The sequence below is a fragment of the Myotis myotis genome, unplaced genomic scaffold, assembly GCF_014108235.1.
Source record: "Myotis myotis isolate mMyoMyo1 unplaced genomic scaffold, mMyoMyo1.p scaffold_m19_p_1, whole genome shotgun sequence".
Classification (NCBI taxonomy): domain Eukaryota; kingdom Metazoa; phylum Chordata; class Mammalia; order Chiroptera; family Vespertilionidae; genus Myotis; species Myotis myotis.
The window spans coordinates 59354179-59362719 of record NW_023416313.1 but is presented as its reverse complement, the minus strand read 5'-3'; the positions used below and the strand labels follow the sequence as shown (position 1 = coordinate 59362719).

The 8541-nt window shown below is 42.1% G+C and overlaps 1 pseudogene; it reads right to left on the bottom strand.

The window, feature by feature from the left end:
* Positions 1 to 688: 688 nt before the first annotated feature.
* LOC118654787 lies at positions 689 to 2736 on the bottom strand (annotated as a pseudogene).
* Positions 2737 to 8541: the final 5805 nt, after the last annotated feature.

Here is an 8541-nt window from a genome sequence, read left to right as displayed (position 1 = left end):
AGAACTTGGCATTATGCTTTTACCATAAGCCATTTTTTAATGTCCTGTCTGACTGAATAAGATATAGTGATTGCAGTGCATCGGTACAGGGTCTCTTCTAGAATGTGTTCCTGGAAGATAACTTGGCAAATTTCATGGCAGCAGCGGCTGTCCTATTTTGTTCAGACTCTGAACTTATTACTTTATCTGTTTAGCAATGAGGAGAAAATGCTTGTTGAGTCATTAATCATTAATGCTTGTTGAATGAGCAGATTAATGCATTGAGTTACACTTTCATTAATTTTCTTAGTGGAGAAATGGATATTAGATCTTAAATATGAAGCTAAGTGTAGTGTTTAATGGTGAAGTGTCGTGTTTAATGATCTCACCTCTTCTTGTGCTTCCTTAGACAATCAGGGCTTTGCAAAGTGTGAGTTTATATAAATGCGGTTCAGAATCTCTTTCTGAACAAAACCTAAGAGAGCAGGGGTGCACGAGTGCCTTGAATCTTGCTTCTTTAGAAGATGTGGAAGGGAAAATGAGTTTCAAGGGTCTCAGGCTATGCTCTTTTGCATATATTAGCTCACACTTCACAACAGGGAAGGTTTTTGTTTGCTTGTTTTGTGTTCCTCACTGCCTTTGATCAGATTTTTATTCAGAATTAGCTGTCCTAAGTGATTTGACCTGTATGGAATAAGCACATTTAAGTTTATGCCACAGGCTTCTTTTCTCTGGTGGGTTTCTGTTCTGTGGGCTTCTCAGCTCCTGGTTTCTTGGTAGCTGCAGCCTCTTTTCCCACCAAAGGCTTCTGCTTTGTAAGGCCAACAGCCGTCTTTCCTTCGTCCCTACCACAGGCTTCTTCCCTGGAACCCCCTTCTCATCTGCTTTGGCTTCTAGCGCTGCTGCTGCTTTATCCAGCCCGAGCTGTGGTTCTTGGCCTGGAGAAGAATGGGGTTCCAGTGCATGGTCATTGCATAGAGGTTTAACTTCAACATGATTTTTGGGGAAGCATGGGACTTGGTTGGAAAACCTGTAAGAAGAAATCTCCAAAAGGTCAGAGGCCTCTAGGGGATTCTTGCCAAAGGCAGCAGACCCTGCCTTGACTTTTCCAAACAAGTCTGAGCTCTTGGGTGTTTTATTGGAATCTTTATGTTTAGACTTCAAAATGTCCTTGTTTTAAAGACACTACAGATACATGTGTTTCTCAACGATACTTACCCTTCTGGTAGTATCTAGAGGTTAATTCTGGTTCATGCTGTTGCTACAATAAAAGCCTAAGGAGGCAGGCAAACAGGGTTGTCTGGTTCCTTTAGCCAGGCAGTCCCTTAGCCCTCTCTTTCACAGAAACGTCTGTCAGAGTAATCCATTCATCTGTCGCCCAGGGTCTGCTGGTCAGCCCCAGCAATGATTCCTGGGTTATCCAGTAGGTTCTCTGTGATGAACCTACTTGTGTGGTGTTTGGTGGGCTCTTTGGGTCTCTGGACTTTTCAATATTCTGCTCATGTCTGTATTGGGCATCTTGTGCATGGGAAGGTGGTAGTTTCTCTTGAGGGAGGCAGTTTCACTCCAGGTGTCATAAGGAAAGCACCTTCAATCCAAATGCAGACTCAGCCCACATATCCACCAGGAGCAAGTTATAAAATGTTCAGTTTGCTTACATTAAGCAGAGTAATTCCAGGGATGTTTCTGAAAGCTTTGATGATACCATTGTTCTCATAGATGATGCAAAGTCCCTGCACTGGATACAATGGTTTCTCATTTTGCCCTTGCCAGCTCTCATTCACTGAGGGGTAGAGACCTTCTTTATATAATTCCAGGCCTTAAGCTTCTTTTTAAAAAAAATATATTTTATTGATTTTTTACGGAGAGGAAGGGAGAGAGATAGAGAGTTAGAAACATTGATGAGAGAGAAACATCGGTCAGCTGCCTCCCACACACTTCCCACTGTGGATGTGCCCGCAACCAAGGTACATGCCCTTGACCAGAACCGAACCTGGGACCCCTCAGTCTGCAGACCGACGCTCCATCCACCGAGCCAAACCGGTATGGCAGGCCTTAAACTTTTTTTTAAAAAAATTTATATATTGATTTGAGAAAGAGAGAGAGAGAAAGATAAAGATCAATTTGTTGTTTATACATTCATTGATTGATTCTTATATGTGCCCTGACCAAAGTTCAAACCCACAACCCTGGTGTATCTAGGATGATACTCTAACCAACTGAGCTCTCAGGCCTTAAGTTTCTTAAGAAGCAAAACTACATCCTTCGTTTTCTTGTAGCCTTCAACTTTATCTTCAGTCATCAAAGGAAGTTCAGCAATTTCCTCAATATGATGACCTTTAGACATGACCAGTGCTCGGAAGGCTGAGGCAGCCAGAGTAGAACAGATGGCATATCGCTTCTGTGTTGTGTTCACTCTGCGGTGCCAATGGTGCCAGGTTTTGGCTGGTGCAAATGTGTGGCCCCCACAACACATATTTCCAAAGCACCTTGCCCAGAATGATGAGTCCCACCACCTTGAACTCTGGGAATTTGAGCCACAGCTCTGCCAGTACCCCAAGACTCAGTACTGGTTTGATGACCTGCCAATTCACTGACAGACTAGGGTCGTCTACTGCTTTCGTGCAAGTTGGTGTGAACAAAGTTCCCAATATCTGGTTGAATGGGAGCCTTAAACACAGCAGGCAAAGTGACATTTTTGCCAGATGATTCCCCCTTTTTGGAGTACACTGATGTCAGTGGATGAGCACATGCCATAGTCTGGAGAGAAGGACACAGTCCTCTCAGCCCGGTGGCTTCCACAGGAAAAGCCAGGGAAACCTTTTTATCATTTTTATCCTTGAGGAAATGGGGTCTTGGAGCAGCTAATAAATAGCAAGAGCCAATCCAGACCCCTTTGACTTCAGTCTGTGTTCCTTCTATTCTACCACACCTCCTTTACATATTAGCAAAAGCAAAACCAACTCACTACTGTCAACATCTACAGCATCCATCTGCAAAAGGATCTCTGGAGGACATGAAAAAGTTATACAGTCATGATTCAGAAACTCTACCTTGCTGGATGGATGAACATATTAGAGGTAGCAACTGAGTGTACGTCACCTAAATAAACTAGGATAGAGAACTAAATTATGTCCAAGCCAAATGAATACGACTCGGGAGCAAGTGTGAATGAATGGATGCAGAATGACTGCTTTAAACAGCACAGAACTTAGATGGTCACTTACGGAAGCCCAGTAAGTCAGTCTATCAATGATAAGCATTTATTAAGAACCTACTCTATATGTCTGTGATGACACTGGGGTGAGTCTTGCAGGGCTTGGGGAAGGGAGTGGTAGATTATCTCCCTAGAAGAACTTTGTCCAGGGGCAGAAAAGTGAGTTACACCAGAAGGTAGCAATGTTCACCTGGATAGGTGAAGCAAAGATGTTTGCAGGCAACCAATGTAACCAGTGAAGTCACACCCTTTGGTCACATGTCAAGCATAGGTTCTTTCAGAGACCAGGAGACTTAAGTCATGTCTTAGGAGGCAGGTGGCCAAAGGCAGGACTAGTTGCATATTTTTATGCAAAACAAAAGAGCCAAACCCTTATTCAAAAATGATGGGGACCTATCAGGTGGCAAGGCTGAGATTTTGGCAAGGGCCCCAGGCAGCTGAGAAGTGCAACAGAGCTCCCGAAGCTTACCACCTAACTGGAACTTGGGGGGAATCTCCCCACTGTGTATATTCAGATGTGAATTTCAACTGCAGGAAGATGTCTCCCTCACCAAGGCGCTCCTCCAGTTTCATACTAAACAAGAAAATAGCACATTCCCTGCATGTCTGTGGTTTTGCTCCATGTGACCTTTCTATGAGGTAAGACCTTGGGCTGAAGGCTTTCCCACATTCACTGCACTCACAAGGTTATTATCCAGTGTGAACTCTCTGATGTTTAATGGGGCCTGAGCTTTCCACATTCACTACAGCCATAGACTTTTCTCTAGTATGAGCACTGTACAATAGGCTGGAGCTTTGGCCAAAGAATTGCCCATGTTTGTCCGGATGGCGTGGGTCAGTGGTTGAGCATCAACCTATGAACCAGGAGGTCACGGTTCCATTCCCAGTCAGGGCACACGCTCCGGTTGCAGGCTCAATCCCCAGTGTGGGTCATGGAGGAGGTGGCCGATCAATGATTCTCTCTCATCATTGATGTTTCTATCTCTCCCTCTCCCTTCCTCTCTGAAATCAATAATGAAAATAAAATGAAATGAAATAAAAAGCAGCAACCTGAAGATACTGGCTATGGATTCAAACCCAGGCCTCTTTCATCCTAGAGTCAGTTATTTTCCACTTCAGAAGTCAGATAAAGTTAGTAGGTTCTTATATATTAACTAGTGGCCGGGTGCATGAATTCATGCACATTGAAAGGAAATTAACTAGAAGAAATATTTTAATATCTCCATTGGCCCTTTTTTATAACAGAAGTGTCAACCAAATTCACGATCAACAATGACAGATCAAAACACATGCATGCGATTGGCGCCAGTGAGAGCTTTATATATATCACACACTTAGCCTTTTATAGATATAGAATAAACTTGCTTAATTAGACCTGCTTTCTGATTTAGCTAAACTTTTTCCAGCCCAGAGAAGCACCCCAACTTCTCTTTCAGGTAATTGTCAGCAACACAGCAGTAAATATCAACACAAAGCAGATTATTATTGTAGATCACACAGGCAGAACAAAGGGTAAAATATTTAACTGTAGCAGTGTTTCACTATATTCTGTGCAGTGAGAAAACCTGAAGTCATTTTCAAGGTCACTTTCTTACTTCTTTTCAGTTGGGTCAAGATTCTAAACTTTCTAAATCTCCATTTTCCAGCTAATGAAAAGAAAATAGGATTCCATCGATTCTCCTCTCTACCTAGTCCAGGACTCCTGTGAGAATCAAATGACATGAGGCATGGGAAAACACTTCACAGACATTTGGTTAAAGTGTGAAATGTTTGCACCTGGCTATAAAGCAAGTCATGTTCCTGGGCTAAGAAACTCCAAGAAGGCTAGTCGCTAGGGAGAGGAAGCTGGGTGTTGCTACATGACATTATTACCCAGCACCCACATCCACCATTTCTGGGCTGGGCTGGGCTGTGGGCTGCATTTTATGCCATGGGGTCTTGGCAGCATTGGCTGTGATTTGGTGGGCTATCACTCTAGGGTGGTGGTGGGACCTGTGTCCCAGTTGGGGGGAAGCCCAGTCCGCAGTGCTGTTTCTCTGTAAATGGCCAGTGTGCATCACGGCAGCTCCTATGTTGAGCATCTGCCCCCCGATAGTCAGTGCACATCATAGCAACGCATTGGATGGACACTTAGCATATTAGCCTTTTATATATAGAGATAATTAGATGGGGAAAAACTCCAGAAGGAACCTGAGAATACTGCACCTATTCATTGGAAACCTGAAAGAAAAGAATAATTGGAAAATGTGTCAGGAGAGGACATAATAAAAGCACACTAAGACCTAGTCCAAGACAAGACAAAATACAAAAGTTAACCAAACTTATAAACTACATTCCTGACTATATTTGTGGTTCCTACTTCTCCGTCTCTCATTCACTCCTCAATTCACTGCATGCTGCCATCTGAGTCCACCACACAATGAAACATCCATCTCAAAGGTCCACAATAACCTCAAGAACACAGTGATTGCTTTTAGTTTTTAATCTTATTTGACCTCTCTTCAACACTCCTGGATCAACTCCTCTCATTGAAATAGTTTTCTCTTTCAATATCCTTATGGTTTTCCTTCTAAATATCCAGCATCTGCCTTGCCGGTGTGGCTCAGTTGGTTGGGTGCCATCCCATGCAGCAAAAGGTGGCCGGTTCCATTCCTGGCAGAGCACATGCCAGGGTTTTGGGTTGCAGGCTCAGTCCCTGGTAGGGGGCATGCAGGAGGCAAGAGATCAATGTTTGGCTCTCACATTGATGTCTCTCTTCCCCCCCTCTCCCTTCTTCTCTTTCTAAAAAAAAATCAATTAAAAAATGAATGCTTTAAAAATATGTAAATAAACAAAGAAACAAATAAATATCCATCAGCTGCTTCTCAGTTTCTTGACCTTTGGTTGTTGATTTTCCTAGGTCTACCTCAACTCTTTTCTCAGTGTGCATTCTCCTTGTGCAAGACAATGCACTCCTTTTTTATTTAATTTAAATTCTTTATTGTTGAAAGTGTTACATATGTCTCCTTTCCTCCCATTGACCTCTCCCCAGCACATGCCCTCACCCCCTAGTGTCTGTGTCCATTGCTTATGCTTATCTGCATGCCTACAAGTCCTTTGGTTGATCACTTACCCCCCCCCCCACTCTCTCCTCTGAGGTTTGATGGTCTGTTAGATGCTTCTATGTCTCTGTATCTACTTTTGTTTATCAATTTATGTTGTTCATTATATTCCACAAATGAGTGAGATCATGTGATATTTATCTTTCTCTGACTGGCTTATTTCGCTTAGCATAATACTCTCTAGTTCCATCCATGCTGTTGCGAATGGCCAGCGTTCTTTCTTTTTTATAGTAGTGTAGTATTCCATTGTGTAGATGTACCACAGTTTTTTAATCCACTCATCTGCTGATGGACACTTAGGCTGTTTCAAGCCAATACATTCTTAGGATGTGTATGCTGATGACTTTCAACTGTACCCTTGACCCAGTTTTCTCTACTAATCTCCAAACTCAAGTATCTAGACATGGACTAGAAATGTCCACTCACAGGTCCTGTTGGCACCTCAACTTAAACATATCTGGCATGGAATTCCAACCCAAATCTATTCCTTCTACTCCACCTGTCTAGCTAAAGGCCAGTGCCTCCCACTCAGACCCTTTTCCTTCTTCATGTCTCTAATTTGACACCTCTGCTGTCTTTATTGATCTTTCCTTAGGTCCAACTGACACGGCAGCTTCCCTACTGACTTCCCTGCCTTCAGAGTCACCCTTGCTCATTCTCCACATCTATCAACATGGACCTGATCACTGCATGCTTACACACACATTTGCATTCTGTCAATTTCAGCTCCTCGATAAGTTAAAACTCTTCAGCGTTGCATAAAAGGCCATTACTTTGTGGACTAGTTCCTGCCATTCAAGCACTTCTTCCACTTCCAACTTTCCTTCCTATACTTTATCCCAGTATGTGTATATTTCTCTCTCTCTCTGTAACACATCTCCCCTCTTCTTTCTCTGGTTAACTTCAAAATTCAGATGTCATTTCCTCTGGGATGTTTGTTCTGAGACTCCTCCAGTCTGGATTAAGTTTCCCTTCTATTTATTCCTATGACATCCCATACTTACTTCTATTCTGACACTTATTACCCTATATCATAATCCTTTGTTTCCTTCCCTTTCTTCACCTTTATATTGTAAGTTTCTTGAAAGCAGAAACTAGGATATATATATATATTTAACATGTGGCACATAGTAGGCATTCAAAAAGCTTGGGAATGCATGAATGACATACTTAGAATAAAGAAAAGTTATCTCATTCCTGAGCCTTATTTTAAAATTTGAGGGTAAACCCTTCCAAAAAGATGAATTATAGAAAGAATAAAAATTACTGTTACTAAGAGACCAAGAGTAAACCCACCATAAATCAATCTCCGGGGGCGTTTCATGGCCAGGAAGTTGGAAATGACCACTCGCATATTTATAAACAAATATTATCACAAGCGTTCTTATCTCCAGCTTGTTTTCCTAAAAGCCCATTTGTCTTTCCTAAAGAAAGTTATTTGTTCTTCCCATAGAAGCCTTTTCTCCGCTCCTTCTTTTCCCTGCTAAGTTAGATAGCTATGCCTCAAACTTTAACCACTTAGCTTCTAGCTACTTCCATATGACTAAATCCTTTTTCTCCTGTTAATCTGTCAGATTAATTCTCAGGTCTCCAGGAACTATACCTAAGAGGGTAGAACAAACGTTTTTTTCCTCCTCAGACAGTTCGTATGCCATGTATCAGTATGGACCATAAACTTGTAGGTTTTTGTGATTATGGTAACACATACTGAAGTTTATGTCACAGTCCTCTCTTGTGGGGCACATTAATGGTTTCTAATTTTTTACTATTTTTAAATCTCACCTCCTTCGTGCCACTTTCTCTCGCCTTCTCTGCCACAGAAGATATATACACATACACAAATGCATGACTATCTACATATATAAAATTTGCCATATTTGTTGTCTATATCTTCAAAAGAAAAACCAGGCAGTGCACTCGTCTGAGAGTCTCACTTCTCTTTGGAGCAAACTAATTTAGGCACCAGTCATAGACTTTATGATACCTAGACTTCTCAGACTCTAAACATGAATAAACGTTAATAGCTAGCCACACAAACCTGCTGGGCAATAAAGAGAGCTGAGGTTGGTCTGCCCAATAGAAATGCTTGCTTTGACTTGAGCTTCCCTCTCCCAGAGCTTCTGTGTCACCAGTTCAGTACATAACAAGTATGAAGAGTTAACATGGAAAATTTGTCATAGTTACTCATTTTCTGTTGTGGTGCTTGGCTTTTAAAATTCAGAAGCAGCCATTGAAGCAGATTTG